Source organism: Rhinoderma darwinii, assembly GCF_050947455.1.
Source record: "Rhinoderma darwinii isolate aRhiDar2 chromosome 5 unlocalized genomic scaffold, aRhiDar2.hap1 SUPER_5_unloc_14, whole genome shotgun sequence".
Lineage (NCBI taxonomy): Eukaryota > Metazoa > Chordata > Amphibia > Anura > Rhinodermatidae > Rhinoderma > Rhinoderma darwinii.
This window is the reverse complement of record NW_027461770.1, coordinates 195,104-220,137: the sequence shown is the minus strand read 5'-3', so window position 1 is coordinate 220,137 and position 25,034 is coordinate 195,104. Positions and strand designations below refer to the sequence as shown.

The 25,034-nt window shown below is 47.7% G+C and overlaps 17 non-coding genes across 17 annotated transcripts; all 17 read right to left on the bottom strand.

The window, feature by feature from the left end:
• Positions 1 to 1,000: 1,000 nt before the first annotated feature.
• LOC142685465 (U2 spliceosomal RNA) lies at positions 1,001 to 1,191 on the bottom strand. The gene has a single exon (XR_012854943.1). It is a non-coding gene; the product is annotated as a U2 spliceosomal RNA (small nuclear RNA).
• A 1,289-nt stretch (positions 1,192 to 2,480) lies between these two features.
• On the bottom strand, positions 2,481 to 2,671 carry LOC142685464 (U2 spliceosomal RNA). Its single transcript, XR_012854942.1, has one exon. It is a non-coding gene; the product is annotated as a U2 spliceosomal RNA (small nuclear RNA).
• A 1,285-nt stretch (positions 2,672 to 3,956) lies between these two features.
• On the bottom strand, positions 3,957 to 4,147 carry LOC142685639 (U2 spliceosomal RNA). Its single transcript, XR_012855100.1, has one exon. It is a non-coding gene; the product is annotated as a U2 spliceosomal RNA (small nuclear RNA).
• A 1,280-nt stretch (positions 4,148 to 5,427) lies between these two features.
• LOC142685463 (U2 spliceosomal RNA) lies at positions 5,428 to 5,618 on the bottom strand. Its single transcript, XR_012854941.1, has one exon. It is a non-coding gene; the product is annotated as a U2 spliceosomal RNA (small nuclear RNA).
• Positions 5,619 to 6,910: 1,292 nt separating this feature from the next.
• On the bottom strand, positions 6,911 to 7,101 carry LOC142685462 (U2 spliceosomal RNA). Its single transcript, XR_012854940.1, has one exon. It is a non-coding gene; the product is annotated as a U2 spliceosomal RNA (small nuclear RNA).
• A 1,300-nt stretch (positions 7,102 to 8,401) lies between these two features.
• Positions 8,402 to 8,592, bottom strand: LOC142685460 (U2 spliceosomal RNA). Its single transcript, XR_012854939.1, has one exon. It is a non-coding gene; the product is annotated as a U2 spliceosomal RNA (small nuclear RNA).
• Positions 8,593 to 9,868: 1,276 nt separating this feature from the next.
• Positions 9,869 to 10,059, bottom strand: LOC142685637 (U2 spliceosomal RNA). The gene has a single exon (XR_012855099.1). It is a non-coding gene; the product is annotated as a U2 spliceosomal RNA (small nuclear RNA).
• A 1,312-nt stretch (positions 10,060 to 11,371) lies between these two features.
• LOC142685459 (U2 spliceosomal RNA) lies at positions 11,372 to 11,562 on the bottom strand. Its single transcript, XR_012854938.1, has one exon. It is a non-coding gene; the product is annotated as a U2 spliceosomal RNA (small nuclear RNA).
• Positions 11,563 to 12,846: 1,284 nt separating this feature from the next.
• Positions 12,847 to 13,037, bottom strand: LOC142685458 (U2 spliceosomal RNA). The gene has a single exon (XR_012854937.1). It is a non-coding gene; the product is annotated as a U2 spliceosomal RNA (small nuclear RNA).
• A 1,272-nt stretch (positions 13,038 to 14,309) lies between these two features.
• Positions 14,310 to 14,500, bottom strand: LOC142685457 (U2 spliceosomal RNA). Its single transcript, XR_012854936.1, has one exon. It is a non-coding gene; the product is annotated as a U2 spliceosomal RNA (small nuclear RNA).
• A 1,296-nt stretch (positions 14,501 to 15,796) lies between these two features.
• LOC142685456 (U2 spliceosomal RNA) lies at positions 15,797 to 15,987 on the bottom strand. Its single transcript, XR_012854935.1, has one exon. It is a non-coding gene; the product is annotated as a U2 spliceosomal RNA (small nuclear RNA).
• A 1,312-nt stretch (positions 15,988 to 17,299) lies between these two features.
• LOC142685499 (U2 spliceosomal RNA) lies at positions 17,300 to 17,490 on the bottom strand. The gene has a single exon (XR_012854973.1). It is a non-coding gene; the product is annotated as a U2 spliceosomal RNA (small nuclear RNA).
• Positions 17,491 to 18,770: 1,280 nt separating this feature from the next.
• LOC142685454 (U2 spliceosomal RNA) lies at positions 18,771 to 18,961 on the bottom strand. The gene has a single exon (XR_012854933.1). It is a non-coding gene; the product is annotated as a U2 spliceosomal RNA (small nuclear RNA).
• A 1,316-nt stretch (positions 18,962 to 20,277) lies between these two features.
• LOC142685453 (U2 spliceosomal RNA) lies at positions 20,278 to 20,468 on the bottom strand. Its single transcript, XR_012854932.1, has one exon. It is a non-coding gene; the product is annotated as a U2 spliceosomal RNA (small nuclear RNA).
• Positions 20,469 to 21,741: 1,273 nt separating this feature from the next.
• Positions 21,742 to 21,932, bottom strand: LOC142685647 (U2 spliceosomal RNA). Its single transcript, XR_012855108.1, has one exon. It is a non-coding gene; the product is annotated as a U2 spliceosomal RNA (small nuclear RNA).
• A 1,296-nt stretch (positions 21,933 to 23,228) lies between these two features.
• On the bottom strand, positions 23,229 to 23,419 carry LOC142685452 (U2 spliceosomal RNA). Its single transcript, XR_012854931.1, has one exon. It is a non-coding gene; the product is annotated as a U2 spliceosomal RNA (small nuclear RNA).
• Positions 23,420 to 24,715: 1,296 nt separating this feature from the next.
• Positions 24,716 to 24,906, bottom strand: LOC142685451 (U2 spliceosomal RNA). Its single transcript, XR_012854930.1, has one exon. It is a non-coding gene; the product is annotated as a U2 spliceosomal RNA (small nuclear RNA).
• Positions 24,907 to 25,034: the final 128 nt, after the last annotated feature.

Below are 25,034 nucleotides of genomic sequence, written 5' to 3'. Positions count from 1 at the left end.
CCACCCCTTGTTCCTTCACACCTTGTATCAGCTGTAATCCAGTCCAGTCCAGTGCTGCCTGCTGAGCAGCACTGACCAACACTGCCTGGGCCCAGGCTTTTATCTCTGAGGCCCCATTATGATGTCAGAAAGCTGGCTCTGGAATCCTGAGGGCTCCACTATGACACGTGCAAAGTTCCGTCTGAACTTTATATAAGACGGTGAGGCTCAGTCAGTCACTCAGTGTTGCCTGAGAGGGCAACACTGCAACAGCCGGCCGCCAGGCTGTCTTTTTTTTGCACAGCTAGTTGCCTCCAGGAGGCCACAAGAGGGAGACAAGGGACTGCAAAATGGAAAATAGGCATCCACCAACTTTACAGACAACTTCTCCTTGCTCCTACAACCTCCATCCTTGCACAGTTTGTTATTCTTCTAGGTAACATAGTAACAAATCCAAATTGCTGCTCTCTTTGTAGGCAAGCAAGGCTTTGTTGCAACTGCAATTCTTACTTCTTCTTGAAATGTAGGGACGACAGTACATTCCATCACATCCATCTAGTGTACACAGGTAGGTCCATTGTGGCGGGCAGGCGAGCGGGCGGGCTGCTTTATTGGCTGTTTGCTGTTCCTTCCCCTACTCCACTCCACTATTTGACTGTTGTGCTGCATCAATCAATCAATCAATCAATCAATCAATCAATCAATCAATCAATCAATCAATCAGTGGCTGGCTCAGGTGCAGCTCTTTAACTTACCTAAAAGGGAGGGCGGAGAGAAGACAAGGAAGGTGAATGAGGTGTTCCAATGTGAAATGCCGGAAACACAGAAACACAGACGACACACAACAAGAGGTGGCAATCTATTCATTAATTGCATTTAATCAATGAGCTCATTATCACTCATGCATTGTCCAACAGGTGTTGAAATAATGGGATTAAAAGGGGAGATCCCTTCAGAAAGACAGAAACAATAGCAAAGACAAAAAACACTTTTGGAATCTGCTTTTAGTCAACACATAAGGAAAGGGTGCACCGGTCCTGGAAATACTGCAATACCAGGTCAATGCGTGGAGTGGACAGAGCAAGCTCTATTTCCATCTCCCTGTTCTAAAAATCCATTTAATATATGGTCCCCAGATAGGGGACGTATCAGATATTAAACTGATAAGAACAGATACTACACTTGATCTTAGCCAAAAGGCCGAGAAGCGATAACCCGAACGGGCCGCGCGTTGCCCGAGCCTGCCCGATACTGCTGTTCAGCCCTTGCAGCGATTCAGCCTACTTCTAGGCAATTCCATGGGGCCCTGCAGGCTCACACACTCACAGCTACACGGGAGGTGAATAAAGGCCGGAGAGGAAGCCAGACAGGATTTGCTTCTTTTGCTTGCACCACAATGCAGTGCTGAAAGAGGAGGAATCTACATAAAAACGCCTTCCTGGCAACGCCCAAATGCCCTGCTGCCATGCAGATAAACACTGGCAGCGGCAGCAAGTGCATGCCCACAGCCACCCCTTGTTCCTTCACACCTTGTATCAGCTGTAATCCAGTCCAGTCCAGTGCTGCCTGCTGAGCAGCACTGACCAACACTGCCTGGGCCCAGGCTTTTATCTCTGAGGCCCCATTATGATGTCAGAAAGCTGGCTCTGGAATCCTGAGGGCTCCACTATGACACGTGCAAAGTTCCGTCTGAACTTTATATAAGACGGTGAGGCTCAGTCAGTCACTCAGTGTTGCCTGAGAGGGCAACACTGCAACAGCCGGCCGCCAGGCTGTCTTTTTTTTTGCACAGCTAGTTGCCTCCAGGAGGCCACAAGAGGGAGACAAGGGACTGCAAAATGGAAAATAGGCATCCACCAACTTTACAGACAACTTCTCCTTGCTCCTACAACCTCCATCCTTGCACAGTTTGTTATTCTTCTAGGTAATATAGTAACAAATCAAAATTGCTGCTCTCTTTGTAGGCAAGCAAGGCTTTGTTGCAACTGCAATTCTTACTTCTTCTTGAAATGTAGGGACGACAGTACATTCCATCACATCCATCTAGTGTACACAGGTAGGTCCATTGTGGCGGGCAGGCGAGCGGGCGGGCTGCTTTATTGGCTGTTTGCTGTTCCCCTACTCCACTCCACTATTTGACTGTTGTGCTGCATCAATCAATCAATCAATCAATCAATCAATCAATCAATCAATCAATCAATCAGTGGCTGGCTCAGGTGCAGCTCTTTAACTTACCTAAAAGGGAGGGCGGAGAGAAGACAAGGAAGGTGAATGAGGTGTTCCAATGTGAAATGCCGGAAACACAGAAACACAGACGACACACAACAAGAGGTGGCAATCTATTCATTAATTGCATTTAATCAATGAGCTCATTATCACTCATGCATTGTCCAACAGGTGTTGAAATAATGGGATTAAAAGGGGAGATCCCTTCAGAAAGACAGAAACAATAGCAAAGACAAAAAACACTTTTGGAATCTGCTTTTAGTCAACACATAAGGAAAGGGTGCACCGGTCCTGGAAATACTGCAATACCAGGTCAATGCGTGGAGTGGACAGAGCAAGCTCTATTTCCATCTCCCTGTTCTAAAAATCCATTTAATATATGGTCCCCAGATAGGGGACGTATCAGATATTAAACTGATAAGAACAGATACTACACTTGATCTTAGCCAAAAGGCCGAGAAGCGATAACCCGAACGGGCCGCGCGTTGCCCGAGCCTGCCCGATACTGCTGTTCAGCCCTTGCAGCGATTCAGCCTACTTCTAGGCAATTCCATGGGGCCCTGCAGGCTCACACACTCACAGCTACACGGGAGGTGAATAAAGGCCGGAGAGGAAGCCAGACAGGATTTGCTTCTTTTGCTTGCACCACAATGCAGTGCTGAAAGAGGAGGAATCTACATAAAAACGCCTTCCTGGCAACGCCCAAATGCCCTGCTGCCATGCAGATAAACACTGGCAGCGGCAGCAAGTGCATGCCCACAGCCACCCCTTGTTCCTTCACACCTTGTATCAGCTGTAATCCAGTCCAGTCCAGTGCTGCCTGCTGAGCAGCACTGACCAACACTGCCTGGGCCCAGGCTTTTATCTCTGAGGCCCCATTATGATGTCAGAAAGCTGGCTCTGGAATCCTGAGGGCTCCACTATGACACGTGCAAAGTTCCGTCTGAACTTTATATAAGACGGTGAGGCTCAGTCAGTCACTCAGTGTTGCCTGAGAGGGCAACACTGCAACAGCCGGCCGCCAGGCTGTCTTTTTTTTTGCACAGCTAGTTGCCTCCAGGAGGCCACAAGAGGGAGACAAGGGACTGCAAAATGGAAAATAGGCATCCACCAACTTTACAGACAACTTCTCCTTGCTCCTACAACCTCCATCCTTGCACAGTTTGTTATTCTTCTAGGTAACATAGTAACAAATCCAAATTGCTGCTCTCTTTGTAGGCAAGCAAGGCTTTGTTGCAACTGCAATTCTTACTTCTTCTTGAAATGTAGGGACGACAGTACATTCCATCACATCCATCTAGTGTACACAGGTAGGTCCATTGTGGCGGGCAGGCGAGCGGGCGGGCTGCTTTATTGGCTGTTTGCTGTTCCCCTACTCCACTCCACTATTTGACTGTTGTGCTGCATCAATCAATCAATCAATCAATCAATCAATCAATCAATCAATCAATCAGTGGCTGGCTCAGGTGCAGCTCTTTAACTTACCTAAAAGGGAGGGCGGAGAGAAGACAAGGAAGGTGAATGAGGTGTTCCAATGTGAAATGCCGGAAACACAGAAACACAGACGACACACAACAAGAGGTGGCAATCTATTCATTAATTGCATTTAATCAATGAGCTCATTATCACTCATGCATTGTCCAACAGGTGTTGAAATAATGGGATTAAAAGGGGAGATCCCTTCAGAAAGACAGAAACAATAGCAAAGACAAAAAACACTTTTGGAATCTGCTTTTAGTCAACACATAAGGAAAGGGTGCACCGGTCCTGGAAATACTGCAATACCAGGTCAATGCGTGGAGTGGACAGATCAAGCTCTATTTCCATCTCCCTGTTCTAAAAATCCATTTAATATATGGTCCCCAGATAGGGGACGTATCAGATATTAAACTGATAAGAACAGATACTACACTTGATCTTAGCCAAAAGGCCGAGAAGCGATAACCCGAACGGGCCGCGCGTTGCCCGAGCCTGCCCGATACTGCTGTTCAGCCCTTGCAGCGATTCAGCCTACTTCTAGGCAATTCCATGGGGCCCTGCAGGCTCACACACTCACAGCTACACGGGAGGTGAATAAAGGCCGGAGAGGAAGCCAGACAGGATTTGCTTCTTTTGCTTGCACCACAATGCAGTGCTGAAAGAGGAGGAATCTACATAAAAACGCCTTCCTGGCAACGCCCAAATGCCCTGCTGCCATGCAGATAAACACTGGCAGCGGCAGCAAGTGCATGCCCACAGCCACCCCTTGTTCCTTCACACCTTGTATCAGCTGTAATCCAGTCCAGTCCAGTGCTGCCTGCTGAGCAGCACTGACCAACACTGCCTGGGCCCAGGCTTTTATCTCTGAGGCCCCATTATGATGTCAGAAAGCTGGCTCTGGAATCCTGAGGGCTCCACTATGACACGTGCAAAGTTCCGTCTGAACTTTATATAAGACGGTGAGGCTCAGTCAGTCACTCAGTGTTGCCTGAGAGGGCAACACTGCAACAGCCGGCCGCCAGGCTGTCTTTTTTTTGCACAGCTAGTTGCCTCCAGGAGGCCACAAGAGGGAGACAAGGGACTGCAAAATGGAAAATAGGCATCCACCAACTTTACAGACAACTTCTCCTTGCTCCTACAACCTCCATCCTTGCACAGTTTGTTATTCTTCTAGGTAACATAGTAACAAATCCAAATTGCTGCTCTCTTTGTAGGCAAGCAAGGCTTTGTTGCAACTGCAATTCTTACTTCTTCTTGAAATGTAGGGACGACAGTACATTCCATCACATCCATCTAGTGTACACAGGTAGGTCCATTGTGGCGGGCAGGCGAGCGGGCGGGCTGCTTTATTGGCTGTTTGCTGTTCCCCTACTCCACTCCACTATTTGACTGTTGTGCTGCATCAATCAATCAATCAATCAATCAATCAATCAATCAATCAATCAGTGGCTGGCTCAGGTGCAGCTCTTTAACTTACCTAAAAGGGAGGGCGGAGAGAAGACAAGGAAGGTGAATGAGGTGTTCCAATGTGAAATGCCGGAAACACAGAAACACAGACGACACACAACAAGAGGTGGCAATCTATTCATTAATTGCATTTAATCAATGAGCTCATTATCACTCATGCATTGTCCAACAGGTGTTGAAATAATGGGATTAAAAGGGGAGATCCCTTCAGAAAGACAGAAACAATAGCAAAGACAAAAAACACTTTTGGAATCTGCTTTTAGTCAACACATAAGGAAAGGGTGCACCGGTCCTGGAAATACTGCAATACCAGGTCAATGCGTGGAGTGGACAGAGCAAGCTCTATTTCCATCTCCCTGTTCTAAAAATCCATTTAATATATGGTCCCCAGATAGGGGACGTATCAGATATTAAACTGATAAGAACAGATACTACACTTGATCTTAGCCAAAAGGCCGAGAAGCGATAACCCGAACGGGCCGCGCGTTGCCCGAGCCTGCCCGATACTGCTGTTCAGCCCTTGCAGCGATTCAGCCTACTTCTAGGCAATTCCATGGGGCCCTGCAGGCTCACACACTCACAGCTACACGGGAGGTGAATAAAGGCCGGAGAGGAAGCCAGACAGGATTTGCTTCTTTTGCTTGCACCACAATGCAGTGCTGAAAGAGGAGGAATCTACATAAAAACGCCTTCCTGGCAACGCCCAAATGCCCTGCTGCCATGCAGATAAACACTGGCAGCGGCAGCAAGTGCATGCCCACAGCCACCCCTTGTTCCTTCACACCTTGTATCAGCTGTAATCCAGTCCAGTCCAGTGCTGCCTGCTGAGCAGCACTGACCAACACTGCCTGGGCCCAGGCTTTTATCTCTGAGGCCCCATTATGATGTCAGAAAGCTGGCTCTGGAATCCTGAGGGCTCCACTATGACACGTGCAAAGTTCCGTCTGAACTTTATATAAGACGGTGAGGCTCAGTCAGTCACTCAGTGTTGCCTGAGAGGGCAACACTGCAACAGCCGGCCGCCAGGCTGTCTTTTTTTTGCACAGCTAGTTGCCTCCAGGAGGCCACAAGAGGGAGACAAGGGACTGCAAAATGGAAAATAGGCATCCACCAACTTTACAGACAACTTCTCCTTGCTCCTACAACCTCCATCCTTGCACAGTTTGTTATTCTTCTAGGTAACATAGTAACAAATCCAAATTGCTGCTCTCTTTGTAGGCAAGCAAGGCTTTGTTGCAACTGCAATTCTTACTTCTTCTTGAAATGTAGGGACGACAGTACATTCCATCACATCCATCTAGTGTACACAGGTAGGTCCATTGTGGCGGGCAGGCGAGCGGGCGGGCTGCTTTATTGGCTGTTTGCTGTTCCCCTACTCCACTCCACTATTTGACTGTTGTGCTGCATCAATCAATCAATCAATCAATCAATCAATCAATCAATCAATCAATCAATCAATCAGTGGCTGGCTCAGGTGCAGCTCTTTAACTTACCTAAAAGGGAGGGCGGAGAGAAGACAAGGAAGGTGAATGAGGTGTTCCAATGTGAAATGCCGGAAACACAGAAACACAGACGACACACAACAAGAGGTGGCAATCTATTCATTAATTGCATTTAATCAATGAGCTCATTATCACTCATGCATTGTCCAACAGGTGTTGAAATAATGGGATTAAAAGGGGAGATCTCTTCAGAAAGACAGAAACAATAGCAAAGACAAAAAACACTTTTGGAATCTGCTTTTAGTCAACACATAAGGAAAGGGTGCACCGGTCCTGGAAATACTGCAATACCAGGTCAATGCGTGGAGTGGACAGAGCAAGCTCTATTTCCATCTCCCTGTTCTAAAAATCCATTTAATATATGGTCCCCAGATAGGGGACGTATCAGATATTAAACTGATAAGAACAGATACTACACTTGATCTTAGCCAAAAGGCCGAGAAGCGATAACCCGAACGGGCCGCGCGTTGCCCGAGCCTGCCCGATACTGCTGTTCAGCCCTTGCAGCGATTCAGCCTACTTCTAGGCAATTCCATGGGGCCCTGCAGGCTCACACACTCACAGCTACACGGGAGGTGAATAAAGGCCGGAGAGGAAGCCAGACAGGATTTGCTTCTTTTGCTTGCACCACAATGCAGTGCTGAAAGAGGAGGAATCTACATAAAAACGCCTTCCTGGCAACGCCCAAATGCCCTGCTGCCATGCAGATAAACACTGGCAGCGGCAGCAAGTGCATGCCCACAGCCACCCCTTGTTCCTTCACACCTTGTATCAGCTGTAATCCAGTCCAGTCCAGTGCTGCCTGCTGAGCAGCACTGACCAACACTGCCTGGGCCCAGGCTTTTATCTCTGAGGCCCCATTATGATGTCAGAAAGCTGGCTCTGGAATCCTGAGGGCTCCACTATGACACGTGCAAAGTTCCGTCTGAACTTTATATAAGACGGTGAGGCTCAGTCAGTCACTCAGTGTTGCCTGAGAGGGCAACACTGCAACAGCCGGCCGCCAGGCTGTCTTTTTTTTGCACAGCTAGTTGCCTCCAGGAGGCCACAAGAGGGAGACAAGGGACTGCAAAATGGAAAATAGGCATCCACCAACTTTACAGACAACTTCTCCTTGCTCCTACAACCTCCATCCTTGCACAGTTTGTTATTCTTCTAGGTAACATAGTAACAAATCCAAATTGCTGCTCTCTTTGTAGGCAAGCAAGGCTTTGTTGCAACTGCAATTCTTACTTCTTCTTGAAATGTAGGGACGACAGTACATTCCATCACATCCATCTAGTGTACACAGGTAGGTCCATTGTGGCGGGCAGGCGAGCGGGCGGGCTGCTTTATTGGCTGTTTGCTGTTCCCCTACTCCACTCCACTATTTGACTGTTGTGCTGCATCAATCAATCAATCAATCAATCAATCAATCAATCAATCAATCAATCAATCAATCAATCAATCAGTGGCTGGCTCAGGTGCAGCTCTTTAACTTACCTAAAAGGGAGGGCGGAGAGAAGACAAGGAAGGTGAATGAGGTGTTCCAATGTGAAATGCCGGAAACACAGAAACACAGACGACACACAACAAGAGGTGGCAATCTATTCATTAATTGCATTTAATCAATGAGCTCATTATCACTCATGCATTGTCCAACAGGTGTTGAAATAATGGGATTAAAAGGGGAGATCCCTTCAGAAAGACAGAAACAATAGCAAAGACAAAAAACACTTTTGGAATCTGCTTTTAGTCAACACATAAGGAAAGGGTGCACCGGTCCTGGAAATACTGCAATACCAGGTCAATGCGTGGAGTGGACAGAGCAAGCTCTATTTCCATCTCCCTGTTCTAAAAATCCATTTAATATATGGTCCCCAGATAGGGGACGTATCAGATATTAAACTGATAAGAACAGATACTACACTTGATCTTAGCCAAAAGGCCGAGAAGCGATAACCCGAACGGGCCGCGCGTTGCCCGAGCCTGCCCGATACTGCTGTTCAGCCCTTGCAGCGATTCAGCCTACTTCTAGGCAATTCCATGGGGCCCTGCAGGCTCACACACTCACAGCTACACGGGAGGTGAATAAAGGCCGGAGAGGAAGCCAGACAGGATTTGCTTCTTTTGCTTGCACCACAATGCAGTGCTGAAAGAGGAGGAATCTACATAAAAACGCCTTCCTGGCAACGCCCAAATGCCCTGCTGCCATGCAGATAAACACTGGCAGCGGCAGCAAGTGCATGCCCACAGCCACCCCTTGTTCCTTCACACCTTGTATCAGCTGTAATCCAGTCCAGTCCAGTGCTGCCTGCTGAGCAGCACTGACCAACACTGCCTGGGCCCAGGCTTTTATCTCTGAGGCCCCATTATGATGTCAGAAAGCTGGCTCTGGAATCCTGAGGGCTCCACTATGACACGTGCAAAGTTCCGTCTGAACTTTATATAAGACGGTGAGGCTCAGTCAGTCACTCAGTGTTGCCTGAGAGGGCAACACTGCAACAGCCGGCCGCCAGGCTGTCTTTTTTTTGCACAGCTAGTTGCCTCCAGGAGGCCACAAGAGGGAGACAAGGGACTGAAAAATGGAAAATAGGCATCCACCAACTTTACAGACAACTTCTCCTTGCTCCTACAACCTCCATCCTTGCACAGTTTGTTATTCTTCTAGGTAACATAGTAACAAATCCAAATTGCTGCTCTCTTTGTAGGCAAGCAAGGCTTTGTTGCAACTGCAATTCTTACTTCTTCTTGAAATGTAGGGACGACAGTACATTCCATCACATCCATCTAGTGTACACAGGTAGGTCCATTGTGGCGGGCAGGCGAGCGGGCGGGCTGCTTTATTGGCTGTTTGCTGTTCCCCTACTCCACTCCACTATTTGACTGTTGTGCTGCATCAATCAATCAATCAATCAATCAATCAATCAATCAATCAGTGGCTGGCTCAGGTGCAGCTCTTTAACTTACCTAAAAGGGAGGGCGGAGAGAAGACAAGGAAGGTGAATGAGGTGTTCCAATGTGAAATGCCGGAAACACAGAAACACAGACGACACACAACAAGAGGTGGCAATCTATTCATTAATTGCATTTAATCAATGAGCTCATTATCACTCATGCATTGTCCAACAGGTGTTGAAATAATGGGATTAAAAGGGGAGATCCCTTCAGAAAGACAGAAACAATAGCAAAGACAAAAAACACTTTTGGAATCTGCTTTTAGTCAACACATAAGGAAAGGGTGCACCGGTCCTGGAAATACTGCAATACCAGGTCAATGCGTGGAGTGGACAGAGCAAGCTCTATTTCCATCTCCCTGTTCTAAAAATCCATTTAATATATGGTCCCCAGATAGGGGACGTATCAGATATTAAACTGATAAGAACAGATACTACACTTGATCTTAGCCAAAAGGCCGAGGAGCGATAACCCGAACGGGCCGCGCGTTGCCCGAGCCTGCCCGATACTGCTGTTCAGCCCTTGCAGCGATTCAGCCTACTTCTAGGCAATTCCATGGGGCCCTGCAGGCTCACACACTCACAGCTACACGGGAGGTGAATAAAGGCCGGAGAGGAAGCCAGACAGGATTTGCTTCTTTTGCTTGCACCACAATGCAGTGCTGAAAGAGGAGGAATCTACATAAAAACGCCTTCCTGGCAACGCCCAAATGCCCTGCTGCCATGCAGATAAACACTGGCAGCGGCAGCAAGTGCATGCCCACAGCCACCCCTTGTTCCTTCACACCTTGTATCAGCTGTAATCCAGTCCAGTCCAGTGCTGCCTGCTGAGCAGCACTGACCAACACTGCCTGGGCCCAGGCTTTTATCTCTGAGGCCCCATTATGATGTCAGAAAGCTGGCTCTGGAATCCTGAGGGCTCCACTATGACACGTGCAAAGTTCCGTCTGAACTTTATATAAGACGGTGAGGCTCAGTCAGTCACTCAGTGTTGCCTGAGAGGGCAACACTGCAACAGCCGGCCGCCAGGCTGTCTTTTTTTTGCACAGCTAGTTGCCTCCAGGAGGCCACAAGAGGGAGACAAGGGACTGCAAAATGGAAAATAGGCATCCACCAACTTTACAGACAACTTCTCCTTGCTCCTACAACCTCCATCCTTGCACAGTTTGTTATTCTTCTAGGTAACATAGTAACAAATCCAAATTGCTGCTCTCTTTGTAGGCAAGCAAGGCTTTGTTGCAACTGCAATTCTTACTTCTTCTTGAAATGTAGGGACGACAGTACATTCCATCACATCCATCTAGTGTACACAGGTAGGTCCATTGTGGCGGGCAGGCGAGCGGGCGGGCTGCTTTATTGGCTGTTTGCTGTTCCCCTACTCCACTCCACTATTTGACTGTTGTGCTGCATCAATCAATCAATCAATCAATCAATCAATCAATCAATCAATCAATCAATCAATCAATCAATCAATCAATCAATCAGTGGCTGGCTCAGGTGCAGCTCTTTAACTTACCTAAAAGGGAGGGCGGAGAGAAGACAAGGAAGGTGAATGAGGTGTTCCAATGTGAAATGCCGGAAACACAGAAACACAGACGACACACAACAAGAGGTGGCAATCTATTCATTAATTGCATTTAATCAATGAGCTCATTATCACTCATGCATTGTCCAACAGGTGTTGAAATAATGGGATTAAAAGGGGAGATCCCTTCAGAAAGACAGAAACAATAGCAAAGACAAAAAACACTTTTGGAATCTGCTTTTAGTCAACACATAAGGAAAGGGTGCACCGGTCCTGGAAATACTGCAATACCAGGTCAATGCGTGGAGTGGACAGAGCAAGCTCTATTTCCATCTCCCTGTTCTAAAAATCCATTTAATATATGGTCCCCAGATAGGGGACGTATCAGATATTAAACTGATAAGAACAGATACTACACTTGATCTTAGCCAAAAGGCCGAGAAGCGATAACCCGAACGGGCCGCGCGTTGCCCGAGCCTGCCCGATACTGCTGTTCAGCCCTTGCAGCGATTCAGCCTACTTCTAGGCAATTCCATGGGGCCCTGCAGGCTCACACACTCACAGCTACACGGGAGGTGAATAAAGGCCGGAGAGGAAGCCAGACAGGATTTGCTTCTTTTGCTTGCACCACAATGCAGTGCTGAAAGAGGAGGAATCTACATAAAAACGCCTTCCTGGCAACGCCCAAATGCCCTGCTGCCATGCAGATAAACACTGGCAGCGGCAGCAAGTGCATGCCCACAGCCACCCCTTGTTCCTTCACACCTTGTATCAGCTGTAATCCAGTCCAGTCCAGTGCTGCCTGCTGAGCAGCACTGACCAACACTGCCTGGGCCCAGGCTTTTATCTCTGAGGCCCCATTATGATGTCAGAAAGCTGGCTCTGGAATCCTGAGGGCTCCACTATGACACGTGCAAAGTTCCGTCTGAACTTTATATAAGACGGTGAGGCTCAGTCAGTCACTCAGTGTTGCCTGAGAGGGCAACACTGCAACAGCCGGCCGCCAGGCTGTCTTTTTTTTGCACAGCTAGTTGCCTCCAGGAGGCCACAAGAGGGAGACAAGGGACTGCAAAATGGAAAATAGGCATCCACCAACTTTACAGACAACTTCTCCTTGCTCCTACAACCTCCATCCTTGCACAGTTTGTTATTCTTCTAGGTAACATAGTAACAAATCCAAATTGCTGCTCTCTTTGTAGGCAAGCAAGGCTTTGTTGCAACTGCAATTCTTACTTCTTCTTGAAATGTAGGGACGACAGTACATTCCATCACATCCATCTAGTGTACACAGGTAGGTCCATTGTGGCGGGCAGGCGAGCGGGCGGGCTGCTTTATTGGCTGTTTGCTGTTCCCCTACTCCACTCCACTATTTGACTGTTGTGCTGCATCAATCAATCAATCAATCAATCAATCAATCAATCAATCAATCAATCAGTGGCTGGCTCAGGTGCAGCTCTTTAACTTACCTAAAAGGGAGGGCGGAGAGAAGACAAGGAAGGTGAATGAGGTGTTCCAATGTGAAATGCCGGAAACACAGAAACACAGACGACACACAACAAGAGGTGGCAATCTATTCATTAATTGCATTTAATCAATGAGCTCATTATCACTCATGCATTGTCCAACAGGTGTTGAAATAATGGGATTAAAAGGGGAGATCCCTTCAGAAAGACAGAAACAATAGCAAAGACAAAAAACACTTTTGGAATCTGCTTTTAGTCAACACATAAGGAAAGGGTGCACCGGTCCTGGAAATACTGCAATACCAGGTCAATGCGTGGAGTGGACAGAGCAAGCTCTATTTCCATCTCCCTGTTCTAAAAATCCATTTAATATATGGTCCCCAGATAGGGGACGTATCAGATATTAAACTGATAAGAACAGATACTACACTTGATCTTAGCCAAAAGGCCGAGAAGCGATAACCCGAACGGGCCGCGCGTTGCCCGAGCCTGCCCGATACTGCTGTTCAGCCCTTGCAGCGATTCAGCCTACTTCTAGGCAATTCCATGGGGCCCTGCAGGCTCACACACTCACAGCTACACGGGAGGTGAATAAAGGCCGGAGAGGAAGCCAGACAGGATTTGCTTCTTTTGCTTGCACCACAATGCAGTGCTGAAAGAGGAGGAATCTACATAAAAACGCCTTCCTGGCAACGCCCAAATGCCCTGCTGCCATGCAGATAAACACTGGCAGCGGCAGCAAGTGCATGCCCACAGCCACCCCTTGTTCCTTCACACCTTGTATCAGCTGTAATCCAGTCCAGTCCAGTGCTGCCTGCTGAGCAGCACTGACCAACACTGCCTGGGCCCAGGCTTTTATCTCTGAGGCCCCATTATGATGTCAGAAAGCTGGCTCTGGAATCCTGAGGGCTCCACTATGACACGTGCAAAGTTCCGTCTGAACTTTATATAAGACGGTGAGGCTCAGTCAGTCACTCAGTGTTGCCTGAGAGGGCAACACTGCAACAGCCGGCCGCCAGGCTGTCTTTTTTTTGCACAGCTAGTTGCCTCCAGGAGGCCACAAGAGGGAGACAAGGGACTGCAAAATGGAAAATAGGCATCCACCAACTTTACAGACAACTTCTCCTTGCTCCTACAACCTCCATCCTTGCACAGTTTGTTATTCTTCTAGGTAACATAGTAACAAATCCAAATTGCTGCTCTCTTTGTAGGCAAGCAAGGCTTTGTTGCAACTGCAATTCTTACTTCTTCTTGAAATGTAGGGACGACAGTACATTCCATCACATCCATCTAGTGTACACAGGTAGGTCCATTGTGGCGGGCAGGCGAGCGGGCGGGCTGCTTTATTGGCTGTTTGCTGTTCCCCTACTCCACTCCACTATTTGACTGTTGTGCTGCATCAATCAATCAATCAATCAATCAATCAATCAATCAGTGGCTGGCTCAGGTGCAGCTCTTTAACTTACCTAAAAGGGAGGGCGGAGAGAAGACAAGGAAGGTGAATGAGGTGTTCCAATGTGAAATGCCGGAAACACAGAAACACAGACGACACACAACAAGAGGTGGCAATCTATTCATTAATTGCATTTAATCAATGAGCTCATTATCACTCATGCATTGTCCAACAGGTGTTGAAATAATGGGATTAAAAGGGGAGATCCCTTCAGAAAGACAGAAACAATAGCAAAGACAAAAAACACTTTTGGAATCTGCTTTTAGTCAACACATAAGGAAAGGGTGCACCGGTCCTGGAAATACTGCAATACCAGGTCAATGCGTGGAGTGGACAGAGCAAGCTCTATTTCCATCTCCCTGTTCTAAAAATCCATTTAATATATGGTCCCCAGATAGGGGACGTATCAGATATTAAACTGATAAGAACAGATACTACACTTGATCTTAGCCAAAAGGCCGAGAAGCGATAACCCGAACGGGCCGCGCGTTGCCCGAGCCTGCCCGATACTGCTGTTCAGCCCTTGCAGCGATTCAGCCTACTTCTAGGCAATTCCATGGGGCCCTGCAGGCTCACACACTCACAGCTACACGGGAGGTGAATAAAGGCCGGAGAGGAAGCCAGACAGGATTTGCTTCTTTTGCTTGCACCACAATGCAGTGCTGAAAGAGGAGGAATCTACATAAAAACGCCTTCCTGGCAACGCCCAAATGCCCTGCTGCCATGCAGATAAACACTGGCAGCGGCAGCAAGTGCATGCCCACAGCCACCCCTTGTTCCTTCACACCTTGTATCAGCTGTAATCCAGTCCAGTCCAGTGCTGCCTGCTGAGCAGCACTGACCAACACTGCCTGGGCCCAGGCTTTTATCTCTGAGGCCCCATTATGATGTCAGAAAGCTGGCTCTGGAATCCTGAGGGCTCCACTATGACACGTGCAAAGTTCCGTCTGAACTTTATATAAGACGGTGAGGCTCAGTCAGTCACTCAGTGTTGCCTGAGAGGGCAACACTGCAACAGCCGGCCGCCAGGCTGTCTTTTTTTTGCACAGCTAGTTGCCTCCAGGAGGCCACAAGAGGGAGACAAAGGACTGCAAAATGGAAAATAGGCATCCACCAACTTTACAGACAACTTCTCCTTGCTCCTACAACCTCCATCCTTGCACAGTTTGTTATTCTTCTAGGTAACATAGTAACAAATCCAAATTGCTGCTCTCTTTGTAGGCAAGCAAGGCTTTGTTGCAACTGCAATTCTTACTTCTTCTTGAAATGTAGGGACGACAGTACATTCCATCACATCCATCTAGTGTACACAGGTAGGTCCATTGTGGCGGGCAGGCGAGCGGGCGGGCTGCTTTATTGGCTGTTTGCTGTTCCCCTACTCCACTCCACTATTTGACTGTTGTGCTGCATCAATCAATCAATCAATCAATCAATCAATCAATCAATCAATCAATCAATCAATCAATCAGTGGCTGGCTCAGGTGCAGCTCTTTAACTTACCTAAAAGGGAGGGCGGAGAGAAGACAAGGAAGGTGAATGAGGTGTTCCAATGTGAAATGCCGGAAACACAGAAACACAGACAACACACAACAAGAGGTGGCAATCTATTCATTAATTGCATTTAATCAATGAGCTCATTATCACTCATGCATTGTCCAACAGGTGTTGAAATAATGGGATTAAAAGGGGAGATCCCTTCAGAAAGACAGAAACAATAGCAAAGACAAAAAACACTTTTGGAATCTGCTTTTAGTCAACACATAAGGAAAGGGTGCACCGGTCCTGGAAATACTGCAATACCAGGTCAATGCGTGGAGTGGACAGAGCAAGCTCTATTTCCATCTCCCTGTTCTAAAAATCCATTTAATATATGGTCCCCAGATAGGGGACGTATCAGATATTAAACTGATAAGAACAGATACTACACTTGATCTTAGCCAAAAGGCCGAGAAGCGATAACCCGAACGGGCCGCGCGTTGCCCGAGCCTGCCCGATACTGCTGTTCAGCCCTTGCAGCGATTCAGCCTACTTCTAGGCAATTCCATGGGGCCCTGCAGGCTCACACACTCACAGCTACACGGGAGGTGAATAAAGGCCGGAGAGGAAGCCAGACAGGATTTGCTTCTTTTGCTTGCACCACAATGCAGTGCTGAAAGAGGAGGAATCTACATAAAAACGCCTTCCTGGCAACGCCCAAATGCCCTGCTGCCATGCAGATAAACACTGGCAGCGGCAGCAAGTGCATGCCCACAGCCACCCCTTGTTCCTTCACACCTTGTATCAGCTGTAATCCAGTCCAGTCCAGTGCTGCCTGCTGAGCAGCACTGACCAACACTGCCTGGGCCCAGGCTTTTATCTCTGAGGCCCCATTATGATGTCAGAAAGCTGGCTCTGGAATCCTGAGGGCTCCACTATGACACGTGCAAAGTTCCGTCTGAACTTTATATAAGACGGTGAGGCTCAGTCAGTCACTCAGTGTTGCCTGAGAGGGCAACACTGCAACAGCCGGCCGCCAGGCTGTCTTTTTTTTGCACAGCTAGTTGCCTCCAGGAGGCCACAAGAGGGAGACAAGGGACTGCAAAATGGAAAATAGGCATCCACCAACTTTACAGACAACTTCTCCTTGCTCCTACAACCTCCATCCTTGCACAGTTTGTTATTCTTCTAGGTAACATAGTAACAAATCCAAATTGCTGCTCTCTTTGTAGGCAAGCAAGGCTTTGTTGCAACTGCAATTCTTACTTCTTCTTGAAATGTAGGGACGACAGTACATTCCATCACATCCATCTAGTGTACACAGGTAGGTCCATTGTGGCGGGCAGGCGAGCGGGCGGGCTGCTTTATTGGCTGTTTGCTGTTCCCCTACTCCACTCCACTATTTGACTGTTGTGCTGCATCAATCAATCAATCAATCAATCAATCAATCAATCAATCAATCAATCAATCAATCAATCAATCAATCAATCAATCAGTGGCTGGCTCAGGTGCAGCTCTTTAACTTACCTAAAAGGGAGGGCGGAGAGAAGACAAGGAAGGTGAATGAGGTGTTCCAATGTGAAATGCCGGAAACACAGAAACACAGACGACACACAACAAGAGGTGGCAATCTATTCATTAATTGCATTTAATCAATGAGCTCATTATCACTCATGCATTGTCCAACAGGTGTTGAAATAATGGGATTAAAAGGGGAGATCCCTTCAGAAAGACAGAAACAATAGCAAAGACAAAAAACACTTTTGGAATCTGCTTTTAGTCAACACATAAGGAAAGGGTGCACCGGTCCTGGAAATACTGCAATACCAGGTCAATGCGTGGAGTGGACAGAGCAAGCTCTATTTCCATCTCCCTGTTCTAAAAATCCATTTAATATATGGTCCCCAGATAGGGGACGTATCAGATATTAAACTGATAAGAACAGATACTACACTTGATCTTAGCCAAAAGGCCGAGAAGCTATAACCCGAACGGGCCGCGCGTTGCCCGAGCCTGCCCGATACTGCTGTTCAGCCCTTGCAGCGATTCAGCCTACTTCTAGGCAATTCCATGGGGCCCTGCAGGCTCACACACTCACAGCTACACGGGAGGTGAATAAAGGCCAGAGAGGAAGCCAGACAGGATTTGCTTCTTTTGCTTGCACCACAATGCAGTGCTGAAAGAGGAGGAATCTACATAAAAACGCCTTCCTGGCAACGCCCAAATGCCCTGCTGCCATGCAGATAAACACTGGCAGCGGCAGCAAGTGCATGCCCACAGCCACCCCTTGTTCCTTCACACCTTGTATCAGCTGTAATCCAGTCCAGTCCAGTGCTGCCTGCTGAGCAGCACTGACCAACACTGCCTGGGCCCAGGCTTTTATCTCTGAGGCCCTATTATGATGTCAGAAAGCTGGCTCTGGAATCCTGAGGGCTCCACTATGACACGTGCAAAGTTCCGTCTGAACTTTATATAAGACGGTGAGGCTCAGTCAGTCACTCAGTGTTGCCTGAGAGGGCAACACTGCAACAGCCGGCCGCCAGGCTGTCTTTTTTTTGCACAGCTAGTTGCCTCCAGGAGGCCACAAGAGGGAGACAAGGGACTGCAAAATGGAAAATAGGCATCCACCAACTTTACAGACAACTTCTCCTTGCTCCTACAACCTCCATCCTTGCACAGTTTGTTATTCTTCTAGGTAACATAGTAACAAATCCAAATTGCTGCTCTCTTTGTAGGCAAGCAAGGCTTTGTTGCAACTGCAATTCTTACTTCTTCTTGAAATGTAGGGACGACAGTACATTCCATCACATCCATCTAGTGTACACAGGTAGGTCCATTGTGGCGGGCAGGCGAGCGGGCGGGCTGCTTTATTGGCTGTTTGCTGTTCCCCTACTCCACTCCACTATTTGACTGTTGTGCTGCATCAATCAATCAATCAATCAATCAATCAATCAATCAATCAATCAGTGGCTGGCTCAGGTGCAGCTCTTTAACTTACCTAAAAGGGAGGGCGGAGAGAAGACAAGGAAGGTGAATGAGGTGTTCCAATGTGAAATGCCGGAAACACAGAAACACAGACGACACACAACAAGAGGTGGCAATCTATTCATTAATTGCATTTAATCAATGAGCTCATTATCACTCATGCATTGTCCAACAGGTGTTGAAATAATGGGATTAAAAGGGGAGATCCCTTCAGAAAGACAGAAACAATAGCAAAGACAAAAAACACTTTTGGAATCTGCTTTTAGTCAACACATAGGGAAAGGGTGCACCGGTCCTGGAAATACTGCAATACCAGGTCAATGCGTGGAGTGGACAGAGCAAGCTCTATTTCCATCTCCCTGTTCTAAAAATCCATTTAATATATGGTCCCCAGATAGGGGACGTATCAGATATTAAACTGATAAGAACAGATACTACACTTGATCTTAGCCAAAAGGCCGAGAAGCGATAACCCGAACGGGCCGCGCGTTGCCCGAGCCTGCCCGATACTGCTGTTCAGCCCTTGCAGCGATTCAGCCTACTTCTAGGCAATTCCATGGGGCCCTGCAGGCTCACACACTCACAGCTACACGGGAGGTGAATAAAGGCCGGAGAGGAAGCCAGACAGGATTTGCTTCTTTTGCTTGCACCACAATGCAGTGCTGAAAGAGGAGGAATCTACATAAAAACGCCTTCCTGGCAACGCCCAAATGCCCTGCTGCCATGCAGATAAACACTGGCAGCGGCAGCAAGTGCATGCCCACAGCCACCCCTTGTTCCTTCACACCTTGTATCAGCTGTAATCCAGTCCAGTCCAGTGCTGCCTGCTGAGCAGCACTGACCAACACTGCCTGGGCCCAGGCTTTTATCTCTGAGGCCCCATTATGATGTCAGAAAGCTGGCTCTGGAATCCTGAGGGCTCCACTATGACACGTGCAAAGTTCCGTCTGAACTTTATATAAGACGGTGAGGCTCAGTCAGTCACTCAGTGTTGCCTGAGAGGGCAACACTGCAACAGCCGGCCGCCAGGCTGTCTTTTTTTTGCACAGCTAGTTGCCTCCAGGAGGCCACAAGAGGGAGACAAGGGACTGCAAAATGGAAAATAGGCATCCACCAACTTTACAGACAACTTCTCCTTGCTCCTACAACCTCCATCCTTGCACAGTTTGTTATTCTTCTAGGTAACATAGTAACAAATCCAAATTGCTGCTCTCTTTGTAGGCAAGCAAGGCTTTGTTGCAACTGCAATTCTTACTTCTTCTTGAAATGTAGGGACGACAGTACATTCCATCACATCCATCTAGTGTACACAGGTAGGTCCATTGTGGCGGGCAGGCGAGCGGGCGGGCTGCTTTATTGGCTGTTTGCTGTTCCCCTACTCCACTCCACTATTTGACTGTTGTGCTGCATCAATCAATCAATCAATCAATCAATCAATCAATCAATCAATCAATCAATCAATCAATCAATCAATCAATCAATCAATCAGTGGCTGGCTCAGGTGCAGCTCTTTAACTTACCTAAAAGGGAGGGCGGAGAGAAGACAAGGAAGGTGAATGAGGTGTTCCAATGTGAAATGCCGGAAACACAGAAACACAGACGACACACAACAAGAGGTGGCAATCTATTCATTAATTGCATTTAATCAATGAGCTCATTATCACTCATGCATTGTCCAACAGGTGTTGAAATAATGGGATTAAAAGGGGAGATCCCTTCAGAAAGACAGAAACAATAGCAAAGACAAAAAACACTTTTGGAATCTGCTTTTAGTCAACACATAAGGAAAGGGTGCACCGGTCCTGGAAATACTGCAATACCAGGTCAATGCGTGGAGTGGACAGAGCAAGCTCTATTTCCATCTCCCTGTTCTAAAAATCCATTTAATATATGGTCCCCAGATAGGGGACGTATCAGATATTAAACTGATAAGAACAGATACTACACTTGATCTTAGCCAAAAGGCCGAGAAGCGATAACCCGAACGGGCCGCGCGTTGCCCGAGCCTGCCCGATACTGCTGTTCAGCCCTTGCAGCGATTCAGCCTACTTCTAGGCAATTCCATGGGGCCCTGCAGGCTCACACACTCACAGCTACACGGGAGGTGAATAAAGGCCGGAGAGGAAGCCAGACAGGATTTGCTTCTTTTGCTTGCACCACAATGCAGTGCTGAAAGAGGAGGAATCTACATAAAAACGCCTTCCTGGCAACGCCCAAATGCCCTGCTGCCATGCAGATAAACACTGGCAGCGGCAGCAAGTGCATGCCCACAGCCACCCCTTGTTCCTTCACACCTTGTATCAGCTGTAATCCAGTCCAGTCCAGTGCTGCCTGCTGAGCAGCACTGACCAACACTGCCTGGGCCCAGGCTTTTATCTCTGAGGCCCCATTATGATGTCAGAAAGCTGGCTCTGGAATCCTGAGGGCTCCACTATGACACGTGCAAAGTTCCGTCTGAACTTTATATAAGACGGTGAGGCTCAGTCAGTCACTCAGTGTTGCCTGAGAGGGCAACACTGCAACAGCCGGCCGCCAGGCTGTCTTTTTTTTGCACAGCTAGTTGCCTCCAGGAGGCCACAAGAGGGAGACAAGGGACTGCAAAATGGAAAATAGGCATCCACCAACTTTACAGACAACTTCTCCTTGCTCCTACAACCTCCATCCTTGCACAGTTTGTTATTCTTCTAGGTAACATAGTAACAAATCCAAATTGCTGCTCTCTTTGTAGGCAAGCAAGGCTTTGTTGCAACTGCAATTCTTACTTCTTCTTGAAATGTAGGGACGACAGTACATTCCATCACATCCATCTAGTGTACACAGGTAGGTCCATTGTGGCGGGCAGGCGAGCGGGCGGGCTGCTTTATTGGCTGTTTGCTGTTCCCCTACTCCACTCCACTATTTGACTGTTGTGCTGCAATCAATCAATCAATCAATCAATCAATCAATCAATCAATCAATCAATCAATCAATCAGTGGCTGGCTCAGGTGCAGCTCTTTAACTTACCTAAAAGGGAGGGCGGAGAGAAGACAAGGAAGGTGAATGAGGTGTTCCAATGTGAAATGCCGGAAACACAGAAACACAGACGACACACAACAAGAGGTGGCAATCTATTCATTAATTGCATTTAATCAATGAGCTCATTATCACTCATGCATTGTCCAACAGGTGTTGAAATAATGGGATTAAAAGGGGAGATCCCTTCAGAAAGACAGAAACAATAGCAAAGACAAAAAACACTTTTGGAATCTGCTTTTAGTCAACACATAAGGAAATACTGCAATACCAGGTCAATGCGTGGAGTGGACAGAGCAAGCTCTATTTCCATCTCCCTGTTCTAAAAATCCATTTAATATATGGTCCCCAGATAGGGGACGTATCAGATATTAAACTGATAAGAACAGATACTACACTTGATCTTAGCCAAAAGGCCGAGAAGCGATAACCCGAACGGGCCGCGCGTTGCCCGAGCCTGCCCGATACTGCTGTTCAGCCCTTGCAGCGATTCAGCCTACTTCTAGGCAATTCCATGGGGCCCTGCAGGCTCACACACTCACAGCTACACGGGAGGTGAATAAAGGCCGGAGAGGAAGCCAGACAGGATTTGCTTCTTTTGCTTGCACCACAATGCAGTGCTGAAAGAGGAGGAATCTACATAAAAACGCCTTCCTGGCAACGCCCAAATGCCCTGCTGCCATGCAGATAAACACTGGCAGCGGCAGCAAGTGCATGCCCACAGCCACCCCTTGTTCCTTCACACCTTGTATCAGCTGTAATCCAGTCCAGTCCAGTGCTGCCTGCTGAGCAGCACTGACCAACACTGCCTGGGCCCAGGCTTTTATCTCTGAGGCCCCATTATGATGTCAGAAAGCTGGCTCTGGAATCCTGAGGGCTCCACTATGACACGTGCAAAGTTCCGTCTGAACTTTATATAAGACGGTGAGGCTCAGTCAGTCACTCAGTGTTGCCTGAGAGGGCAACACTGCAACAGCCGGCCGCCAGGCTGTCTTTTTTTTGCACAGCTAGTTGCCTCCAGGAGGCCACAAGAGGGAGACAAGGGACTGCAAAATGGAAAATAGGCATCCACCAACTTTACAGACAACTTCTCCTTGCTCCTACAACCTCCATCCTTGCACAGTTTGTTATTCTTCTAGGTAACATAGTAACAAATCCAAATTGCTGCTCTCTTTGTAGGCAAGCAAGGCTTTGTTGCAACTGCAATTCTTACTTCTTCTTGAAATGTAGGGACGACAGTACATTCCATCACATCCATCTAGTGTACACAGGTAGGTCCATTGTGGCGGGCAGGCGAGCGGGCGGGCTGCTTTATTGGCTGTTTGCTGTTCCCCTACTCCACTCCACTATTTGACTGTTGTGCTGCATCAATCAATCAATCAATCAATCAATCAATCAATCAATCAATCAATCAATCAATCAATCAGTGGCTGGCTCAGGTGCAGCTCTTTAACTTACCTAAAAGGGAGGGCGGAGAGAAGACAAGGAAGGTGAATGAGGTGTTCCAATGTGAAATGCCGGAAACACAGAAACACAGACGACACACAACAAGAGGTGGCAATCTATTCATTAATTGCATTTAATCAATGAGCTCATTATCACTCATGCATTGTCCAACAGGTGTTGAAATAATGGGATTAAAAGGGGAGATCCCTTCAGAAAGACAGAAACAATAGCAAAGACAAAAAACACTTTTGGAATCTGCTTTTAGTCAACACATAAGGAAAGGGTGCACCGGTCCTGGAAATACTGCAATACCAGGTCAATGCGTGGAGTGGACAGAGCAAGCTCTATTTCCATCTCCCTGTTCTAAAAATCCATTTAATATATGGTCCCCAGATAGGGGACGTATCAGATATTAAACTGATAAGAACAGATACTACACTTGATCTTAGCCAAAAGGCCGAGAAGCGATAACCCGAACGGGCCGCGCGTTGCCCGAGCCTGCCCGATACTGCTGTTCAGCCCTTGCAGCGATTCAGCCTACTTCTAGGCAATTCCATGGGGCCCTGCAGGCTCACACACTCACAGCTACACGGGAGGTGAATAAAGGCCGGAGAGGAAGCCAGACAGGATTTGCTTCTTTTGCTTGCACCACAATGCAGTGCTGAAAGAGGAGGAATCTACATAAAAACGCCTTCCTGGCAACGCCCAAATGCCCTGCTGCCATGCAGATAAACACTGGCAGCGGCAGCAAGTGCATGCCCACAGCCACCCCTTGTTCCTTCACACCTTGTATCAGCTGTAATCCAGTCCAGTCCAGTGCTGCCTGCTGAGCAGCACTGACCAACACTGCCTGGGCCCAGGCTTTTATCTCTGAGGCCCCATTATGATGTCAGAAAGCTGGCTCTGGAATCCTGAGGGCTCCACTATGACACGTGCAAAGTTCCGTCTGAACTTTATATAAGACGGTGAGGCTCAGTCAGTCACTCAGTGTTGCCTGAGAGGGCAACACTGCAACAGCCGGCCGCCAGGCTGTCTTTTTTTTGCACAGCTAGTTGCCTCCAGGAGGCCACAAGAGGGAGACAAGGGACTGCAAAATGGAAAATAGGCATCCACCAACTTTACAGACAACTTCTCCTTGCTCCTACAACCTCCATCCTTGCACAGTTTGTTATTCTTCTAGGTAACATAGTAACAAATCCAAATTGCTGCTCTCTTTGTAGGCAAGCAAGGCTTTGTTGCAACTGCAATTCTTACTTCTTCTTGAAATGTAGGGACGACAGTACATTCCATCACATCCATCTAGTGTACACAGGTAGGTCCATTGTGGCGGGCAGGCGAGCGGGCGGGCTGCTTTATTGGCTGTTTGCTGTTCCCCTACTCCACTCCACTATTTGACTGTTGTGCTGCATCAATCAATCAATCAATCAATCAATCAATCAATCAATCAATCAATCAATCAATCAATCAGTGGCTGGCTCAGGTGCAGCTCTTTAACTTACCTAAAAGGGAGGGCGGAGAGAAGACAAGGAAGGTGAATGAGGTGTTCCAATGTGAAATGCCGGAAACACAGAAACACAGACGACACACAACAAGAGGTGGCAATCTATTCATTAATTGCATTTAATCAATGAGCTCATTATCACTCATGCATTGTCCAACAGGTGTTGAAATAATGGGATTAAAAGGGGAGATCCCTTCAGAAAGACAGAAACAATAGCAAAGACAAAAAACACTTTTGGAATCTGCTTTTAGTCAACACATAAGGAAAGGGTGCACCGGTCCTGGAAATACTGCAATACCAGGTCAATGCGTGGAGTGGACAGAGCAAGCTCTATTTCCATCTCCCTGTTCTAAAAATCCATTTAATATATGGTCCCCAGATAGGGGACGTATCAGATATTAAACTGATAAGAACAGATACTACACTTGATCTTAGCCAAAAGGCCGAGAAGCGATAACCCGAACGGGCCGCGCGTTGCCCGAGCCTGCCCGATACTGCTGTTCAGCCCTTGCAGCGATTCAGCCTACTTCTAGGCAATTCCATGGGGCCCTGCAGGCTCACACACTCACAGCTACACGGGAGG